Source organism: Myodes glareolus, chromosome 13, assembly GCF_982192425.1.
Source record: "Myodes glareolus chromosome 13, mMyoGla1.1, whole genome shotgun sequence".
Lineage (NCBI taxonomy): Eukaryota > Metazoa > Chordata > Mammalia > Rodentia > Cricetidae > Myodes > Myodes glareolus.
The window spans coordinates 73,120,969-73,141,354 of NC_142038.1; the positions used below are offsets into that span (position 1 = coordinate 73,120,969).

A 20,386-nucleotide genomic window follows, 5' to 3' on the forward strand; every position below is an offset into this window, starting at 1 on the left:
TATTTTGTTTCAAATTCACCAAACTATACTATTGAACTGTCTTTTCTTTGGAATCTGTGTGTGTGTCAAAGTCAGCTGACCTTGATTGCAAAGACAATGGGCATCACTGGTATTAGTTCCAGTTGTTTCTTACATAGAGGATTCAGAATGTTGTTTTTCTCAGAGCATGTGCATGACCAGCCGTGGACTGACAGTAGTAGATGCGTGGGAAGGAATTTGGAAGAGTGAGGGTTATAGGCCCTCTCGTTCCCTCATTGGCTGTCATTACCCACTGAGTGTGTTGGTTCTGCTTCCCTGGAGCAGGGACTGCACCCCACAGCATCTCATTTGCTATCCGTTTCCTTGATGACCTGGTGCATAACCTGATCCAGTCCTTCCCAGTCCAGGCGAGTCTGGTGGGAAGCCAGCTCTACAAACTGAATTCCTACCACAGCCTCCTGCTGCCTACATATTGAATCAAAGGTCTTAGCTGGTGGGAAACCCTGTCTTTGGGTGCACTGGAGCTTGGTCCTAACTTGCTGTGAGCATCCCCTAGCACCTCAGGAAAATACTCATCCAAGCCTCCAATGCAGTAAGAATCTCTAACCATGAGGGAAAATATTAATATGTTTTCAATGACTCCCAGGTGATTTGAATGCCTCACTGACGCTGTGTTCTCCTTTGTAGTCTGTCATATTCTGTAGTGCTCAGTCTCTGGTCACAGTTTGGCCATGTGTGTGCCCTCCCTTTTACCTAGAAAGACGATTTTCTTTTCTCTACTGTGAACATCCCCACTTAGTCTTTGATGCTGAACTTAAAGAATTCATCCCGAGGTGGCCTTTCTGTGTCCTCCATAATGGTGCTACAGTAACTCTGAAGCGAAGGTGTTGTTTCTGCTCTGTTCTAACCCCCGTCTCTTGTCAATGAGCCACTCAGCAAAGCTGCTCTGTCACATATTGGCTCTGTTCTGTGCTTGGGATACACTGGAGTTTATGACCATGTCAGAGGAACCAGACTGCAGTGATAGCTAGGGTACACCTGAAAACTGACCCACTCATTCATGTCCCGACCCCTAGAGTGGCCTTTGTCACAGTGAAATAGCAAAAGAAAAGTAACGTTGCTGAGAAGGAGAATGAGCAGCACCTTGGAAACCTTCTGTTGAGTGACCAAAAGAATAAAGTCGTGTGACCATAACCAAGGGAAAGACTAGGGTCAAGAGTGGGGGAGAAGGCTGAAAAGGTGAGGATAAAATATCAGTAATAACTGAACTAAACCACCTCTTAGGAGGGAAGGGAATCATGTGTGCACGGACCTGGTTCTGAGGTAACAAGCCGGTGATGACATCAGGAAGAAAAACTGATATGTTCACCAGAAGCAAAGCGTTGCTTTAAGTGTGGGACTGGCCACAAAGAGCAGTTAATATAGGAGGCTTAAGGGGCACTTGTCCAGAGAGGCCACCGAAGCTTCAGAGGTCAGACTAAGTCACTTCATTAACTGCAACCTCGACAGGAGTGTCGGTGTTAGGATTCTTGATAAATCTTTTCTTATGAAAACAATCTTAAAAAATAGCAAGCAGATTAATTAGAAGAAAATCAGAAATAAATGGGAAAGAAATCTCTCTCAGGCTTGGGATGTAGCTCAGCAGAAGAGCACCCATCTAGAACGTTATAGGACCTGGGCTTCGGTCTCTGACACTAAAAATATTAATAAATCACAAACGAAACCTATAAACAGTTTTGTCTGTTTTATTTTTATTTGAGACACGGTCTCACTGTGTAACCCTGGTTATCCTGAAATGTGCCTTTTAGACCAGACTGGACTTGAACTAACTGCAGTCCCCTCGACCTCTGAAGGGCTGGGATTAGGCATTTGCCACTGTGCCTCACTGATTTTAGTCTACTTAAAGATACAGTCTACCCATGGAGTGCCTGGTACAGCATGAATGAAATATAATGGCTTTTGGGAAACCAATTTGTTTATAACTTGTTTGTAAATCTTTTTCACCAAGAACACTGCTCCTTAAAAGATGGAAGATTTACATCCGTGTGTGCACTGGGTGCTGGGGGTGGACTACCACTGAGCTCACCCTCAGCCCTAATGTGTAAGCTTTAACAGCCTCATACGTATTTATACAAGTCTAGGACAGGGTAGTTAGCACACTTTATATGTCTTTGTATCTTCATGTCTTCATTTCTCAAGGGGTCTGTTGGTGATGGATTGGCCGGAGCAGTGAATGACTAGGCTGGGATAAAAGGCTCGCGAGAGAGCACTGAAACTCATCTGTGTACAGAAGCCAATTTCCCTGCAGTTTGCAATCCTACTTGAGCAGGATTTGGGAAAGAGGGGGCTGCTTTCTGTTCTGTCTTATGTCATCCGTTGTGTCTTCCATCGTCTATTATGCATATCTATATTAGACTGGATGTAGGAGACGTGGATTCAAGGGCGCTAATGCAACTGTGCCAGTCTTAACCAGCTCCACCCTGGTGAGAGGACTGTTGGCATATCTGTGTGCGGATAGCAGCTGGAGAAGAACTCTGTGCTGTCTGCTCGAGTTATCTGTGAGCCTTTTAATGCATGACTTGGGCTCTGGGGCGGTGGCTCAGCCTGCGGTCAAAAGAGAGGACTTCTGTTGGAAAGGACCTTTGTTTGGTTCTCAGCACCCGTATTAGGTTGCTCACAGCAGTCTGTAACTCCAGCTCAAAGGATCCCACGGCCTCCTTCACACTCTACTGCCATGGATGCCCACACCCATCTGTGTACATTCCCCACACAGGCACACATATAGACATGATTAAAAACTTACAAAGTAGCTTCAAAGATGCATAGTCAAGGACTGAGGCATTATAAGCAGTAAGCACTGCGGATCCATGATGAAATGAATGAAATTTAAGGGCTTCTCCATCCAGAACAAACGTGAGCGCTAAACAGCCTTGCTGTGGCAATAGAAGGTTGCTCGAGCAGAGCTGATCCATTTGTTGGCTCCAGATTTCAGTACTGCCAATTAAATCACGGAGAATCCCCAACTGGTAAATAAGGTACCTTCTCAAGTTTAGTTAAAGTTCAGTAAAGTTGGGAATATGGCTCAGTAGTAGCGTGTTTATCTAGCATGGAAGAGGCTCCAGGTTCAATCCTAGCAGAGCAAAAGCAAACACACAAATAAATGTCTACTAGTGAGATTATTACTTGTAATTTACCATAAACTTTTCCACGGTTAGGTTCTTGGCATAACCAACCAATCAGTCCCTCTTTGCTTCCATCCCTCCCTCTCCCCCTCTCTCTTCCTTCCTCCCTCCTTTCTTTGCTCCTTCCTTCCTTCCTTATGGGAAATTGGTACAGAACAAGCTATGCGATCTGTAAACGGTGCAAAGGCCCGTAGCAGTGCTACTAGGGATGGAAATATATCAGTGCTGCAGCCACCAGTACTGTGAGGAGAGAAGTTACCTGTGCTGTGTACATCAGGTGTCTCTGCTTGTGCTGGGCTAGCAGAAAGTGGCTGACCTGTTAAAGAGCCATACCATCCTGAGTTTCCCTTAAGAAAATGGTTGTACATAGCTTCTAGCTACACCTTGGTCCTCTTCTACCATTCATGGACACTAAGGATGGAATTTCTCTGTTGCTCTAGAGTGTGTATTGTGCCAGCTATGTGAACACCGTAGTTTCTGCCCTTAGGGTAGCTGGAGAGAGGGAGTATGTGGACTTCCCATACTGCCAGCTTGGTGTGGGGGAAGAAGATAGGATTCAAAAGCAGTTGTGGTCTTTAAGAGGGAGTGTGTGTGTGTGTGTGTGTGTGTGTGTGTGTGTATGTGTATGTAAGCATGCATGTTCATAGCTGAGTGTTTAGAACTTTTTCTCTGGGGAAGTTAAAGTAAGGTTTCTGCACAGACTAGGTCAAAACCATGATAGGGTATCCTGGTGGTGTCTAGGAGGCATAGAATAGATGGAATCACCAACTTGTCCTTTCTTGTTGTGCCATGGTGAGAAGCATGCTGGGAAAGGGCTGGGAGGTGGGTGTGCCATCTATTCATTAATCTATATCCTTGTTCAGTTGGGCATTTGGAATCAGTGTTTCTACGGAAGAACTAGCTGGTTCTTGTCATAAAGCTGAGCTTTAAATCACGGGAATTCAGATGTACTGTGCTCTTGGTTCTTTGGAGTGAAGCAAGCCAAAGAAGGGCAAGTACACCTTTACATTATAGTGAAGTCTTCTAAGCAGGAAGCCAGTGCTTATTAATTTGAACCTATTCCAATACTATGAAGAAAACAACACTTGGTACCCACTTGGATGTGTGATATATTAACAATATTAATCAGATGAATAATTCATATTAATCAACCTCAAAGTCAGAGGATTAATTGGATTGAGATCTAAGTCAGGGTTCTCAGCCCATGGGTCAATTCCCTTTGGAGGGTTGCATGTGAGATATTCTGTATATAATACATTTCTATTACAATTTATCAAAGTAGCAAAATTACAATTATGAAGTCGCAATGAAATGATTTTATGGTTGTGGGTCACCATAACCTGAAGAACTGTATTAAGGGGTCGCAACATTAGGAAGGTTGAGAACCAATGTGTTAAGCAATCTTCTCAGGAAGTGAGTTTGTCTTGGAATCAAGAAGAGAGAAGAAAAGAGAGGAGGGAAGGCAGAGAGGAACAAAGAAAGAGATCCTTACATCTGTTTTATTTCTGGAATTCTAATACCAGATCCCATGCTGGTAGAGAACGACTGAGCTTTGATGTTTAGCTTTGAACAAGAATGGCCCCTGAAAGTTACATTCTCAGTGAGAAAGGTGAGGGTGTTCTTCAAGTGTCCATGTTTGTAAAGGGCTCCTCTTGTGTTGTCTACCTTTTTCTTTCCTGGAAAAATATGGTTGGCTTCTTCTAAACACCAATGTGTGCTCTGTTTTCTGAGACCGTGTGTGACAAGAGTGGGTACAGGGAGTGAATGTACCCATTTTACTGTTTCAGACAAACATGCGGACAAGAAAAATACAAAGACCACCATGGAGAGAGTTGATTTGGTAGAAATGCGTACATGTCTACAACTTATGTACATGTGGAAACTTATCTAGCAGAGAAAACTGAGGTTACCCATTCAGGACACAGCCCTCCACCCCCATCTAAATCAGTGATGTTGTCCTGAGAAACACTGAGCACCCCACTGGAAAAAGCAAGCTTGGCATGGAAGTTGGCAGTAGGGAGTGCTTTTCAGAAACGTCATCATACTGAATGCTAATTAAACCAATTATCAGATCAATTTCTTGTACTTTTTTTTGAAGGAAGTGCAGACCTAATGAGAGCATGTTGCAAATGGATTTTGTACCTTTTCTAAAGTTGTGTAGCATTGTCCTGTGTCCCTTTTTATGTCTAGCCTGCTTTGAGGTTCAGCAGTCATTCCCAGTGCTACGACGGCCTTACACTGCATTTTCCTGTTAGGATAGGTCATTTGTAGATGCAGTATAGATCAGTTATGACCTGCCACTGTATAGTATGAGAAGTACATGGGGAACAGAACAAAACAGCTGGTTCAGAAAGCCATCCCCTGCCCGAGTCATAGTTAAAGCACCTGTCTCCATAACACATCAAGCTTGGGCTGCAAGCTTGTTGAATTCGCCCCAGTAAAAAGGAAAATTGTAAATGAAAGTTATTTTGCAAGCAAGAATTCAAGAGTAATTCAAAGGTAAAACAAGCAACAGTAAGGGTAGAATGAAAATCTGGGCCTTGGATGTTGAGTAGGGTTTTGTTCTGGGTCAGCACCAAACTCTCTGTGTCTCCGGTTATTTTCTAAAAGGCTGAACTTTTTAGGATAAAATTCCCAACCTGTCCTGAGCGTTTTATCTTACATGGCTTGGCAGATGTGAAAGTTCAAGAAACACAGAAAAATCACGTTGAAAGCCCCTCAGAAGAGACCACGGCTTGGATTTGGTTGATGACACAGGCCATTGAGTCCTTACAGAGAATTGTTTGTCTTCCGTTTTTCAATGGCTTTAATTCCTCCAAATTGCTCCTTGAATAATAGGAAAAAGGCAATTTGAATTTCAGTGACAGATTGGACATAACAGGTTGCAACTATTAGGTCTCATTTTACCAGACTGAGAAATAAAATCGCCTAACATAAACATCGATCACTGGTGCAGTAAATTAATTTGTACAGAAAAAGTAGTTTAGCTGCAGTGCACATTAAACATAGAAAAATTTTCAAAATTACTGCTCTCTGAATTAATTTGTACACTTGTTTACTTGTTAAAAGCATGCATAAATTCTTTCTTCCAAGACAGGGTAGCTCAAAATGAGTAAGGAAGAAGCACAAAAAAGGGCAAGGAAATGCAGCTGTATGAAAGACATACACACATTGGCTCGGATCACAAACACTTTCATCTTTTGTCTTCAGATACTGTTCTGACTTGATTTGGATTCTGTAGGATCACTAAAGAGGCATAAAATTCCTCCTCTCTCTGTACCATGATACATGTGATGTTTTAATAGACTTATATTTGCTGAGGATTCAGGCATGGTGTAATTAAAAGACTTTCAGGGTTTGATTCCAGGGTGGCTTTACAAGTTCACCCTGCAGGGGGTCCTCCGATTCAGAACTGTTGACTTTGTGTACCCTAACCCGTGCATTTCTTTGTACTTAACCACAAAACAAAACAAACAAAGATACAAACAAACAAAAATCAACAACACAACAAAGCCATGGAACATGTTCTCATTGTTACTTGTGGTATTATGAGGGAAGCATGACAAACTTCGGATAGTGTCTTTTAAGACAATTTCAGTCACCGTGGAACCGGACTCTGCCACAGGCTGCAGTCTGATAATATCGCCTGCCTAGCGTTTTCAAGGACAGTGGTTCGATTCAAATACAATTCTGATAAGTGGCAGGTTTTTGTGTCTTTAATGCCTTGACAAGGGCATCACTCTCAAGAGAGGGAGGTGAAACCATTTGGATGAGGGGATGCTGTCCCTGCTCCTTTGTGCTGACACACCAAGATAATGGACAATTAAGAGAACCTTTGCTGCAGGTAAAAGTATGGGGTTATCACTAATATAAAGGAGCCCATGGGATGCTGGGGTATGGAGGACAAGAGAAATGGAGATTTTTTTTTTTTAAGTATATGAAACAGATAGATGACGTGCCTAATAACTGCTCATATAGTGCTCTTTTGCATGCAGTAATTATTAGTCATTGGAATGTTCAGCATTGCTTGATATACTACTACTACTACTACTATTACTACTACTAAAATAATAATAATAATAATACAGCTCACTGCATTTGACACAGAATGCTGTAGAAAATCTACCCCTATGCTGGCCTACCTGATATGAAGTTCAACAGCTAATGGCATTTGCTTTTGTGTGGTCTGGGTGGAGCCGCCCTTCTGTGGTCAATAAGAGGATGACTCCTGACAGTTTGAGGTGATAGTTGTCAACCCTGTCTGTATCCCTGTGGACTCCCCAGATCCCAAAACGGTGAGAAGGAATCCTGTGGTTTTAATAGCACTCAGGATTTAAGTAAGGCAGCATGGTTGGGTGCCATCATTAAGGAGTTCATTACTGAAGTCCAAGTTCCTTGATAACTTGGGCACCTTGAGAGACCATCTGATTATTTAACCAGTTGAAATCACCATATCTGTGTCTCTCGGGGATATGACTCTGTCACATCTAACAGCCATCTCTTGCCTCTGTTCATCTTGAGGTTTAACACTGGGCAAAGTTCTTTTATCTGGACTGCTGGTCCCCATCTCCTGCTTCCCTTTAGTTTCTGGTTTGACCCCTTAGTAGATTACTAGAGCCCTTCTCTGTAGAAACATCATGGATGGATGACCAGGAGGTGCCAGGGGGTGCTGCTCAGGTGAAGGCAAGCCTGCAGTTGTAGCAATGAAATAAATATGCAACTGTGGCCAGCAGCCATGTCATGTGCACCCAGTTCCGCTATCCGATGTGGTACCCTGTTCTGCATGCATGCGCCATATTAGAGGGGGAGTTTCTCACAGCATTTGTCCTCAGCAAGGTGAGGCATCCTGAGTCACCACTAAAGTGAGTGCTGAAGAGGTTAACTGATTTCCTTTGAACTTAAACTCTCATTTGTCTCCAGCAGCCTGGCAGAGAGCAGAGTGCAGGGCTCCTGATAACTGGGCTCTCCTCAGCCCGAGGAGATCTTGTGATAAGATAAAGATGCTTAGAAAAAAAGAAACTACCCAGCTTGAGGGAGCCGGGCAGGAGAAGAGGGAAAGCCAAGCTGCTTTGACTGCTAAATACCCCTGGTAGCCAGAGATAAGACACCTTGAGCTGCTCAGAGAACCTTAGGCAGGATGTAAATGAAACCAATAAAAAATCATTTGAGATCAAGCCCCGCTCCGTTCCCTCTGTCTCCACCCTGACAGCAGAAGGCTTAATTTACTGTAGGGTCTGCCACACAGAGCAGCAGACCAGGAAGTGGCTGGAGATTGATAGAAGCCCATTTACTGGACAAAATATCTATAATTTCTAGAGATGTCAAAACTTGCGAGCATTTAATCAGTGCTTCTAGCAGTCCTTGCTCACTACAACATGGGCGTGTGGCTGTGATCCAGGGCTCCCCCTCTCCTCCTCATGCTCCAGTCCCGATATTTGTTTGCTTCCTCTTTACTTTGGGGATGATGACCTTCTATGACAAAGTGGTTGAAAAGGCTGAACCACCTTTGCCAGTGTTTTGGCATTTCTCCTGCAGCTGATGCAGTTTGAAAGTCATCATCAACAAGCGTTCATGAGATACTGGTCATGTATCCCTTAGCAATGCTTAGGAGAATAAACAGCATTTGGAGCAGTGTGGACCTTAACGCCCAGGATTGTATTCTGATGTTCCCAGAACAATGTGGAATTGCCTAAGGATGAACTTCTCAGACTGTATCCGGGGCTTAAAGCACGGATACACATGGCCTTGTGAGTGTGTGAGTGTGTGTGTGTGTGTGTTTTCAGAATATGTGCATATACATGAAAGAGTACTTGTGCATAGGTGTGTGAGTACATGTGGAGGGAGGCTAGAAGCCCAAGGCCACATCCAGCACAGTGACAATTACTCAGAATGATATCTGCATCTCAGGCAGTGCCATCCAGCCTTTATGTACTTGGGACTTTATGTCTTCAAAGTGGTTACTGTCTTCTTACAGATATTTACAAACCATGTCTGAAAACCCTTCTGCAGAGAGGAAGTAACTTGGTAGAGCTAACTGCACAGTAAGAGGAAAAGATCAAAGTGTCAAGTCCGACCCCGAGTAGAGGGCAACTGTGACAGGCTGGGGGCGCTTAATGATTTCAGTGTCTTACCATAAAACTGGTGATGCCGCCAGCAATGGTTGTTGGTGATGCAGGACTCCAGCGCCCTGCCCATCCTCACTGACATGCCTGTTTTTCTCTAAGTTGAGCACTCCTTTTGCTACCAAGATTTCTCACTATTCTCAGCTCTCCCGCTCCATGCTTGTAGGAAGTTCAAGGTGACAGCTTTGCCTTCCTTGCTCTGTGCTAGCTGCTGGGATTCACTCCTTTCTTTCTTCTGGCCCCTCAAGTGAGACTGAGGAGTAGGTACAACCTGGCAAGTCATCAGTTAGGCTGCAAGGGCAGAGTGGAGTCCAGGCTCAAGAACATCTTATGGAGATCCAGTAAGCCTCCTTTGGTCCAGGCAGCCTGAGTCAGTCGGCAGCCCAGGGGAAGCTCTTGAGGGTTAGCCGTGCTTTAGTGCATGTCCCGGTCTCCTGTCTGAGGCAGCTTTTCCATGGATGTGGTCATTCAGAGTCAATACAACTCATGTGACTGGTAAGAGGATTCTGATCACACTCCGTGTCTGCTGAGGAGAAACTCCTTTCTCATTGGAATCATATTTAACCCCCGCAGATTTCAGTGGACCTCAGTACATACAACTGTTGTCATGTGTTGGTTGCCAGAGGGCCAGGTATCTACATGTCATCGGAGACAAGCACAGATGGGTCTTTATCCTCCTCCTTGACTGTACCCAGAGTTGTTACCATCTCAGTTCAGGCGCCACAATGGCGGTGGTTATCTTCTTATGTATTCCTTTGTCTTCAAGTGTTTGAGCTGTGGACAAAGTAAGTGCTTTAATATGGAAGAATCACGAGAGTTCTGAGGGCTAACTATAATTAGTATTAGAATTTTTAGCAAGACATTTAATGTTAGATATATATGTGTGTATACATGTGATGGGGAACCTCAGCCAATCACATTCTTCTTAAGGTGTGTTCCCCTGGGGCCACATAAAACAAACAAAAGATCAAAGTGCCTTGCCACTTCCTCTTTTTGGTTCCCTGCTCACCTGGTGTTCGTGGGATCTCTGGTCGTGTAAGTTTCCCCCTTTTTTCCAAATATTAAAAGCCAAATGTTTTTATATTGAGTTGGCCTGGTTAATTATCGATCGACCACGCCCCTTCATACATGTATATACCCTTTAAATTGATTATGTAGATATATAAATGATGTGCAAACAGATAATTATATATAAATTATAGTTAAATAAGAATACCACAAAGAATAGCATTGTTGCCTAAAGAAGTATTTCGTTAAACTATGTTTACAGAGATGGTTGCATATATGAAGTGATGCATTACTTTAACTCGCTCTTTTGTAATGAAAACTATTTAAAGTCTTGAAGAATTACTTTGACACAGATTAAATGTTTGATTTTGGACCTTTAGTGAATCCTAGATGATACTGGTATGTTTACACATAGAGTGCTGTGAATTTTAACTGATGAACATGCAAATGTGCACACTCTAGGTTCTGTGATTTTAACTGGTGACGACACTGCTATGCACACAGTAGGTTCTGTGATTTTAACTGGTGATGGCACTGCTGTGCACACGCTAGGTTCTGTGATTTTAGCTGGTGATGACATTGCTGTGCACACACTAGGTTCTATGATTTTAGCTGGTGACATCACTGTTGTGCACACAGTAGGTTCTGTGATTTTAACTGGTGATAAAACTGCTATGCACACGCTAGGTTCTGTGATTTTAACTGGTGATGGCACTGCTGTGCACACGCTAGGTTCTGTGATTTTAGCTGGTGATGACATTGCTGTGCACACAATAGGTTCTATGATTTTAGCTGGTGACATCACTGCTGTGCACACAGTAGGTTCTGTGATTTTAACTGGTAAATGCACTTTCTTAACCTAGTCATCCTAAGAGCCCAGTTCCAGGGAAGAGAGCAGAACCAAAAAAGAGACTCATCCGTGAAAAATCTATCATTGTGAACACTGGAAGACTTATTTTTAGACTAGCTCCATTCATATTTAGTATAATAAAATATAAATAAATGTTATAAATAGTTATATTAAGCAAATATTAATAAAAATATTAATGAAGAAATTAGAAATAAATATTGTTAATATTATATTAATATATAAATGATTATATAAATTAAATTAGTAAAAATATTAATCTCTAAAGTGTTTTGATAGTGTGCGATCAGGATACCGCTATTTCTATATCCTGATTGAAGTTATTTTCAGGAAATAGCTCTGTCCTTTTCAGGGCTGCCACTTCCTTACACACATGTTAAACCCATCTCCTTCACACTGAAGGAGCTCTTCACACTCTGTCTATGCTGCTTGGGATCTGCTCTCCCTTTGCAATGTCCGTTTCCCAATCCGGTTGGGATTTCTGTCTTCTGTGGGAATTCTGTCTTCTGAGGATGCTTTGCTGCGTGACCTCTCTACAGACCCTTGCTGACACAAAGTCTCAAGATCCTTATCTTAAACCTCTCAAGTTCTTCATACCACAGGAGCACACACCATCCTCACAAAATGTTAAAGCAACCAGTCAAACAAACAAAAAACAAAACAAACAAGCAAAACCAGGGCAAAACACAAGGTTCTCAGAGTTGAAGTTAGGTGGCTGTGCCTGAGGAAGTCTGTTCCTTCACAAAAATGAAGCTGATTGTTTGCCGCAGATCCTAACATTCCTACCTCATGCAGGATCGAAAACATGCAGGACAGTTGGTTTGCAATAGTAAATGGATCGTTGTGGCAATACGCACCCCCCATCTCTGTAACAGCTTTTTCTACGTTAACAAACCCTATTTATCACTTTACTGCACAATGAATCCACAGGGGGTGCTAATTGTTCATTAATTAAATTTTAGCCTTTCAACACTTTTGTATTCTCCAGTGGCCCTGTCTGCAGTGAAGTACACAGAGTGGCCTTTTTCAAACTGCCAAAACTTCGAGTTGGTTTTTACTGCTATTGTGGATACTATTGTAGAGGTAAAGTTTAGGTCCGTAGACACATTGCTGTACTCTTGTAAGTCCTTGTGACCCAAAGTTTCCAGCTTTAGGCCACAGCCTGTGGAGTTGAGACAAAACCCAGAAAGTGTAGTTGAACATGACAGTCAGTGCTAGCCACTTTGAAATAAAATTTGATTCTTTTATTAGAAAATCCTATTGATTTATGACAGGTCCTCAAGAAACTGTGAGCCTAGTGGAATGAGGCATAAGCTCTCTAAGATCCCTCGTTCCCTAAGGAAGTCATTTCAAACTTGGTTGTCTGTGAAAGACTCTTCTTTAGGTTTTCAGTGAAGAGGTTAAGTTAAAAATCACCAGGTGGGAGGTGCTGACTCTGCAGACTTGAGGACCTGAGCCCCTCCGGAGCATTCACACACATAGCTGGGCACAACAGCACAGGCTTGAAATCCCTCTCTGGGGAGACTGAGACCCGCGGAGCCCCGGGACTTACCCTGATAAACCTCACGTCCCAGTGAGAGGCCTTGTCTCAAAAAGAAATAAATAAACAACAACTACAAAATAGGATGGATGGTGTCTGGAGAATAATACCCACGGTTGGCCTCCGGTTTCCATGTGCAGTCAGCTGCGTTCATGTGCACACCCTGCCCCCCAGCACAGACAGAGTCACTAATAATACATATTGGGGCCCTGCGAATCTTACTGAATATCCCTTAAAGGTTATAGCTGCTGCTTTCAAGCTTGCTAGACCGTAATTCATACTAGTGCAAGGGAGTTTGAAGAAAACAGAATTTGCCTCAAGGATTTGAGAAGTTCTGGCACTTGGCACCCTGACTCTGCTACGCACTGTTCTTTTGTGGGGCTGTGGTTCCGTTGCTGAATGAAGCACAGCTTGGCAGTGTGCACACTTGTGAAGCGCTGAGCTAGTGCACTTTGCTTTTCAAGAAATCTGTAAGTCACATTCAGAGGTTTTGTCGAGAGCTTTTATTCTTTTTTTTTTAATTTTTGCGTCATTTAGACATTTAAGTGACTTAATATGATTGTACCCTCAGCAGGAGGAAAGCGAAGAGCCAGTTGTGATTTCTGATTCCTTCCTCCTCTTGACATAGTGTCACTTGTAACTTAGAGGCGACACTGGCTTTCCTGGCAGTATTAGTTCTGTTCATTTTTATATCTTACTTCAGATGTCATGCTCGGTTCTTAGAAGACTACCGGTGAGGTAGTCTGAAGTTTTTCTGGTATTATACACAAGGAAATCTTTTAAAAGAAGAAACTAGGGAGTTCAGGGCTCAGTATCAAACCCAAACACACCTGCACGGCATTTAATCCATTTTAGTTCAATGAGTAAATGAAGAGCAATGAGTAGCTGTTCTGACGAGCCATGTGTGCTAATGTGTCACAGCGAAGAGAGGACTATGTAGTGACTGATCCATGTCTTGTAGTTCACGTGGAAGAGGAGAGGCCTTCTGTCAGTCCATAGAACACTTGCTTAGAAAACAGAAATAAGGCCTGAGTCTGGCTCTCAGAATCCAGGCCTGGTGGTGTGCACTTTTAATCCCCAAACTAGGGTGTCAGAGGTGGGTGGGTCCCTGGGGCTGACTGTTCTGCCAGCCAAGTCAAATCTACCAGTTCCGGGCCAGTGGGAGACCCTGTCTCAAAGTTTTCAAACAGGGTCAAAGTGGATGATTCCCAGGGAAGACCACCCAAGTGTGACCCCTGTCTTCCACATGGGCAAGTACATGTATACCCCTGCACGTGTGATTTTACACACACACACACACACACACCATAAACAGTAAAAGGAAAAGAATGGAGGCTAGGGGAAATGCTCTGTAATGCCTGTCACTATCAAAGCAAAGATAAACATGTTAAACAGCTTAAGGAATGTGCTCACTCCCAGCGCTGTGCACAGATGTGCTACACATGGCTGCCTATTACTGAACGCCAAGAAGTTGGTGCTTATCATTAGTGACATATCGTTCTAAGGAAGCCAAGAGATAGGAAAAGCAAAACAGTTCTCAGCCCCTCCTCCCTAAACCAGCGTAACTGGAAACTACTTTTCCTTCTGTCTGGCTTCAGCAACACCCGCCTCAGTTTCCGTGAGACGAGGCCTTTTCTGGTTTTCTGTCAGCTATTTCCTCGTTTGAGAGGTGGAGTCTGAGTGTGAACGACTTAAGAATGCACCGTTGGCTGTTTCATTTGGCCGGGAAGATGGAATTCATCAAGCACCGTCTGTTCAGATGAACTTTAAGTAACGGCAAGCAAAGCATTTGTGGTCCTTGCTGCACACTCTATGCAAATTGCCTTCCAAACACCAAGGCTGTGAAAGTCCTGGATCACCCAAGAAGAGCAAGTAACACGTGTCTTCTTATCTCCTGCTCTGGTCATCGGGCGTACTAAAGTTTGGGAGGGGGAAAATGAGTCACTTTTTTTTTTTTTTATTAAGGCATAATAAAACTAAAAAGAAAAAAATAACCCCCAAGTTCTCATGTCTGGAATCCCTCCTAAGACTCTGTTAAAGCATGCAGCAGTAGGCCCTGCTCCTCGTCACTCCTGTCATTAGTGGGTGACCACCCTTTCCCTACAGCCTGACTGTTAATGCATTTAAGTGGTCCTTCCAGAACCATTTGGAATATTACAGACTTTTAAAGCACCCGTGAATAATAAATAATTTTAAAGCTCACATTTCTCTTTTGAACACCTTGTAAAGAGTATTCATTTTCAGCCAGTTAAATACATAATACATATAGGAGTGATTTTTAATGTGGAGCTGTTGATTTAAAAGAGAAACACAGCAAGCATAAACACACACACACACACACACACACACATTAAATATTGTTAAAGCTGCAGTTTCCCCATAGCTTCAGACATTCCAGTCAAGAATGAAAAGAAGCGCTTATTCGAGGATGCAAAATAGTTTATTTAGAATGACCTCATCCCTTAGGAATTTAAATCATTTCTGTAAAAATGCAGTGGACAATTTGCCTTGATGGCTTTAAAAATGATGTAAAACTTGTTTCCCTGATGGCAATGGGAGAAGCACAAGCACCCTGGTCACCTGTCTGTTAGACACACAGTCAGATTACTGTTCTGTTTCTGTAGTGCCTACACCATTGGCATCTATGTGCACCTGTATGTTTCCCTCAGGAGTCCCAGCTTGTGTTAGGTGGTCCTGGGAGCTAATGAATGGGGAAAGTTCAAGCCCATTCAAGTAGACAACTGGCAGACATAAAGACTCAAATGAAGAAAACAGGACAAATCTGGAAATTTGCTTTGGTCTTAGGTTTTAACCTATTGCTCAACATTTGCAAAAATAATATGCTAAATTAGCTTATTATGAGGTTAAATAATGCCATGGCTGTATTGCTCATGTTTTCAAGGGAAGGGAGTAATTTCAAAATTATATCCTTGGCTTCAGAATTACATAGTAACGTACTTGTTCCAAGGTTACCTATCTTTAAAGACCCAAGATTATATCCTGTGTATGATAATTTAATGCTTGAAATATAGCATGGATTTATGTTCCATTAATTTTTAGGTATTACCAACTATTCATGTTTTGTTTTCTTGCTGGCTGTATACACTACTGTGAATGCTTCAGGCACTAGATTTCAGTCGGGCCACTCTTTAGAACTTGTCTTCCAGGGGTTCTATTAAAGAAAAGAAGCTAGGGAAATGTGTTTATGCTAACTGTGGACATTTGGAAGGAAAGCAGGAGCACACGCCGCCCTTCTCAGACTCTCTCCACCTGGGCAGCTTTTCTTCCAGCAGTGATAAGGTGTTCCAGAACAGTCACTAATCCTTGTAACACCCTGGAGGGTGAGTAGTGAGAATTATTATCTTCATATTGCAGGTGAAATACTTAGGTAGGAGCAGATTAAATGACTTGGCCAGGTCACTTCCAAGTCAGTTATAGAGCTCAAAATAAAACTCCAGACTCCTGACTCTGAGTTCTTCTGAGTCCTGGCACCGGCACACAGAAGGACCAAGCGTGTCAGTGTTCCTTCACTTCCCACCCCTGAAAAGTAACCCTCTGGGAAGTTCCTCGCGCCGAGGAGACTTGGCTGTGTGGCGCGTGTATGCCTATGGTACCAAATCCATGATGAGATGTTCCAAGGGATCTCTGCTGATTCTGAAGGAACACGGCGTTAGAGAGATTGGAAAACTGGCTTCTCACTAACCCAGCCCTGGGAAGAGCTGGCTGTCACACAAGTTAGTTGCTTGCCCTAATTTCTAAGATTTCTTAGATGTGTGTGATTTCTCTAATGTGTGTGCCCACTTGTGGAGGTCAGGGCTTGACTTTGACTGTTCCTCAGTTGCCATCCACTTCATTTTGTGAAATTGAAACAATCCTTCCCTGAACCCAGAGTGCATGGATTTGGTTCAGCTGCTGGCACCGAAGCTCCGGGATCCTCCCGCCTCCACTGACCATCACCAGGATTGCAGGTGTACACAAGCATAGCCATTTCTTAATTCCTTCCTTCCTTCCTTCCTTCCTTCCTTCCTTCCTTCCTTCCTTCCTTCCTTCCTTCCTTCCTTTTTTACTTCCTTCCTCTTTTCCTTCCTTCCCTTCTTCATTTGCATTGTGGTGCTGGGGAGTGAATTCAGATCCCCAGACTTGAGCTGCAGACACTGTTCTCACTGAGACATCTATCTAGCTCCCTAATTTCTTTAACATTAAGAGGGATCCAATGCATTTTACAACTTTAATTTCTTGTAAATAATTATGAATTGCCTGTAACACTGGAGCTGACTCTGACAGGCTTGGCTCCCCACCCCAGAAGCATGGGTCTTACACCAAGACCTGCTTAATGGTAGGAAACGAGGTTGGGCCCCACTGCTGCCTCTCTGAGCTGGTCCTCACCCTCTTTCTTTGGCCCACCATTGATTTCTGGATGTGTTTACTAGACTTGGAAGGCGCACAGTATCTGGAACCCTCGCTGCTTCTCTTCCGCAATGGCAGGTTATAAACTTAGACTCTCTTGCTCCTTTGGATGACAGGGTGGCCATGCCAAGCATGCCTGTGGCTCTGTCTGCATTAGCTGGGATAAAATCACCTCCATCTTAGCTTGCCGCTTCCAGGCTGGCCTGTGAGGGCTGAAGGCCCACATCACAAAGATACTCTGTGCTCTGATGTAGATACTTTAGGCGTTGGTGTAAGTCGGAGCTTGACTTCACTGCTCCGTTGGTCAGCACTTTTGCTGGTAATCCTACAGAACAGGTGTTGCTCTGCTGCTAACCGAGTTTCCAGCTGTCCACCCCGACACAGACCAGGCAGAATATGGTATTCTGTCTTCTCAGGCGGGCTGGAGAGTCACTGAGCCTGGAGGTGGAGGTCTTCCTTGCAGGATATGGACGTTTCGATGCCAGAAGATGGTCGGGAAAGCCTGGCTGGCTAACAAAGGCAGGCCTTCAGCGACTGGGTGTAGCTCCAGCTCCACATCCCCTTTGGCAGCTGCTCAGAGGCCACTGCAGTGTGGCCAGCCAGCAAAATTAGGAAATAAGGACCTCTTTTATTTACTCAGGCTGCTGAATCATGGGCATTCCTGTCTGCTTGGAGAAAAGTCAGGCGGCTCTACTTTCCACGGAAAGTCTCAGGAGTGCTGGAGACTTTCATCTCGGAGTGTTCACACACTTGTTTTAATGTGCTTTATGGAAATGGTGAAACTCAACAAGTGCAGCCGCTGTAGGAAAACATCTGCACTAACTGTGCACACACATTTGCATCTTTAAATAGCCTCTGAGGCCACAGGGTGGGCTCCCCGCAAGCTTTTTCCTCCACTGTAAGATTTTGCCTTAGCACTCCGAGAGTCTAACTGATTCCAAAGTCTAACATTTAGCATGGACATTGGAAGTGCCTTATGTTGAAATACAAGTGAGTTTCCAGAATACAGAAAGGCAGTACGTGACAAAGGGGAGGAAGTTCAAGTTGATTCTGAATCCGAAGTTGAAAGAATCTACCGTAATTTCTTCCATGTGTCAGATAATGGAAGCATACTTCTTTCTGGCAATTGAAGTACTCCCTTGTCTTGCTTAAGTTAACAGGGATAGACAGTTCTGGAAGAATCACGTTTAAGAAAAATCAGAGTTAGAATGGCAGACAGTCCATCATGCAAGTCTTGAGAAGAGAGGACACCATTAGCACATGGGTCAAGTCCTATGGGGGTTTAATTTCTACTTCTTTCTGTTCCTGCACACTTAAAGTACTGGCCAATGAACTTTTTACCATCCTAATATTAAAGCAGAAATCAACCTTTTGGAGAAGCAGCCTTCATTCTTCTCTCTCTTTAAAATATAACGCTTTTGGCACCAAACTTCCCCACTGCCCAGTCCCCTCCCGTGCCCTGAGATGTACGGATTTTGTACATGATCCTTCCATTCCACTATGGGGACAAGAGGCAGGGAGGAGACAGGGAAGAGAAGCTTCCCAGTACTCTTAATTCCAGTAAAAACTTGATCCTAACTTCATCTCCCTAAACATGTTTATGATATTTCAAGCTTGGGAGAATACTTACATAAGAGGTGGACCCAGACAAGAGGCTGATTCAAACACAGTGTCAAGAATTATACACCTTTTTTTTTTCTTTGTAATAATGGCCCATTGCTTCACAATTATTTATATATACCTTGTGTCAGGGATTATACACTTTATTTTTATAGTTGCCCATTACCCCTTGACTATTCATACGTATGTAATAATGATCCATCACACCCAGACATAGTCTAGGATTTAATGATAAACTGGCTTGCTGGAATGTCAGGCTCGCTAGTTCATTTCATAGCAGTCTGGAAATGCAGCAAATGCTTCTTCACTGTTTTCTGCAAAGGTGAAAATGAGATGATGTGTTTGAAAATATTTTAAAATAAAGCAGCAGGATTTAAATATAAAAGACAAATGTGAAACATGGCAGAATTTGGAACCTTGGATGCAGAGTAAATTTATTAATGTTTCAATTGAAAGAATCTATAGAAATTTTGGGTTATTTGGAGAATACCAAGTGTGCATGTCTTTGAAGGAGAAAACGGAGTCATTGTCCCATTGTTTTTTGCTATTTTCATCTTTATTTGTTTTTGTTTGTTTGTTTTGCTTTTGTTTAGTTTTTGTTAATTGCTTCCACATGTATTGCATCATGAGTTGAGTGTCTCTGCGTGTTTTTGACATGTCCATACAGCTCTTACCTGCTACTATCAAATCCTATCCTAAGCTGGAAGCATGGGTGTCTGTGAATTCATATAAACGGGGAGGTCGAATCATGAGGTTTGCAACTTGCTTTGTTGCAGGCGGGCAGGGATCCAGGAATGGTGTTTGGTTGTTTTCTCAGGGTGAGAGCGCTGCCATCTGGCATCGATAGTGAGATGGTCTTGTCATCAGTTTCTCCATGCAGGAAAGGAACGATCCTCATCTGTTTCCTGTGGATAAGGAAGAGGCTGACAATCTAGTAAAATCTTGTTACCTTAAAGAAAGCAGACATGGAATTCATTTCATGAAGCCTGCCTGTTTCTGTTTTTGTGTTCACCATGTCACCTATGTGTGAACCTTAGTACTGAGGCATTTATTTAGTCTTTTGGATTCTCTTCTCAGTGACAACTTTCAGAATCTATCTGTATTTCTAACAGAAATGATGTCATGCCTCTCTCCCAGTTTTTTAATTTTCTGAGCTTTGGAAAATATTTTTTGAATTTTGGATACTTTTAAAACTTCTGACCTTGAATTAGAAGTTTTTATAAAAAGTAAAACAGAGTTTTTACAACCTGTTAAGAAAAGAGTGCATTTTTTTTAACTTGGATGTTCGAGAAACAGCAGAAAAAAAGGGGAACACCATGTAACCCCAAAACATCAGCTAATGTAAATCTAAGGTTGAGCTCCTTCCCATGTAACGTGCTAAGCTTGGTCTGGCTGGCAGCCTTGTTTGTCTGATCTTTGTTTCACATAAATCTCTCAGCATTTACCATAATCATTTATCACTTTTCCTGTTTCCAGTTTTTCACAAGTTGCTTTGTCCCTGCTCACCTCAAAGTGCGGGTCCTGTTTAGTTAAGGAAGTCCAGGCCACTGATGCTTTTTACAGAAGGAAGAAATGGTGGGCCACCTTTTGAACTTTTCCAACAAAATAGACGATTGCAATCTGGTCCTCCTAAAGCTCTCTCTTTTTTTTTCTCCTTGAT

At 43.0% G+C, this 20,386-nt stretch overlaps 1 protein-coding gene across 3 annotated transcripts in view; it reads left to right on the top strand.

Annotated features, from left to right (window-relative positions):
- Znf521 (zinc finger protein 521) overlaps positions 1-20,386 on the top strand; it is a 284,630-nt gene that overhangs the window by 107,104 nt on the left and 157,140 nt on the right. The window lies entirely within an intron of this gene.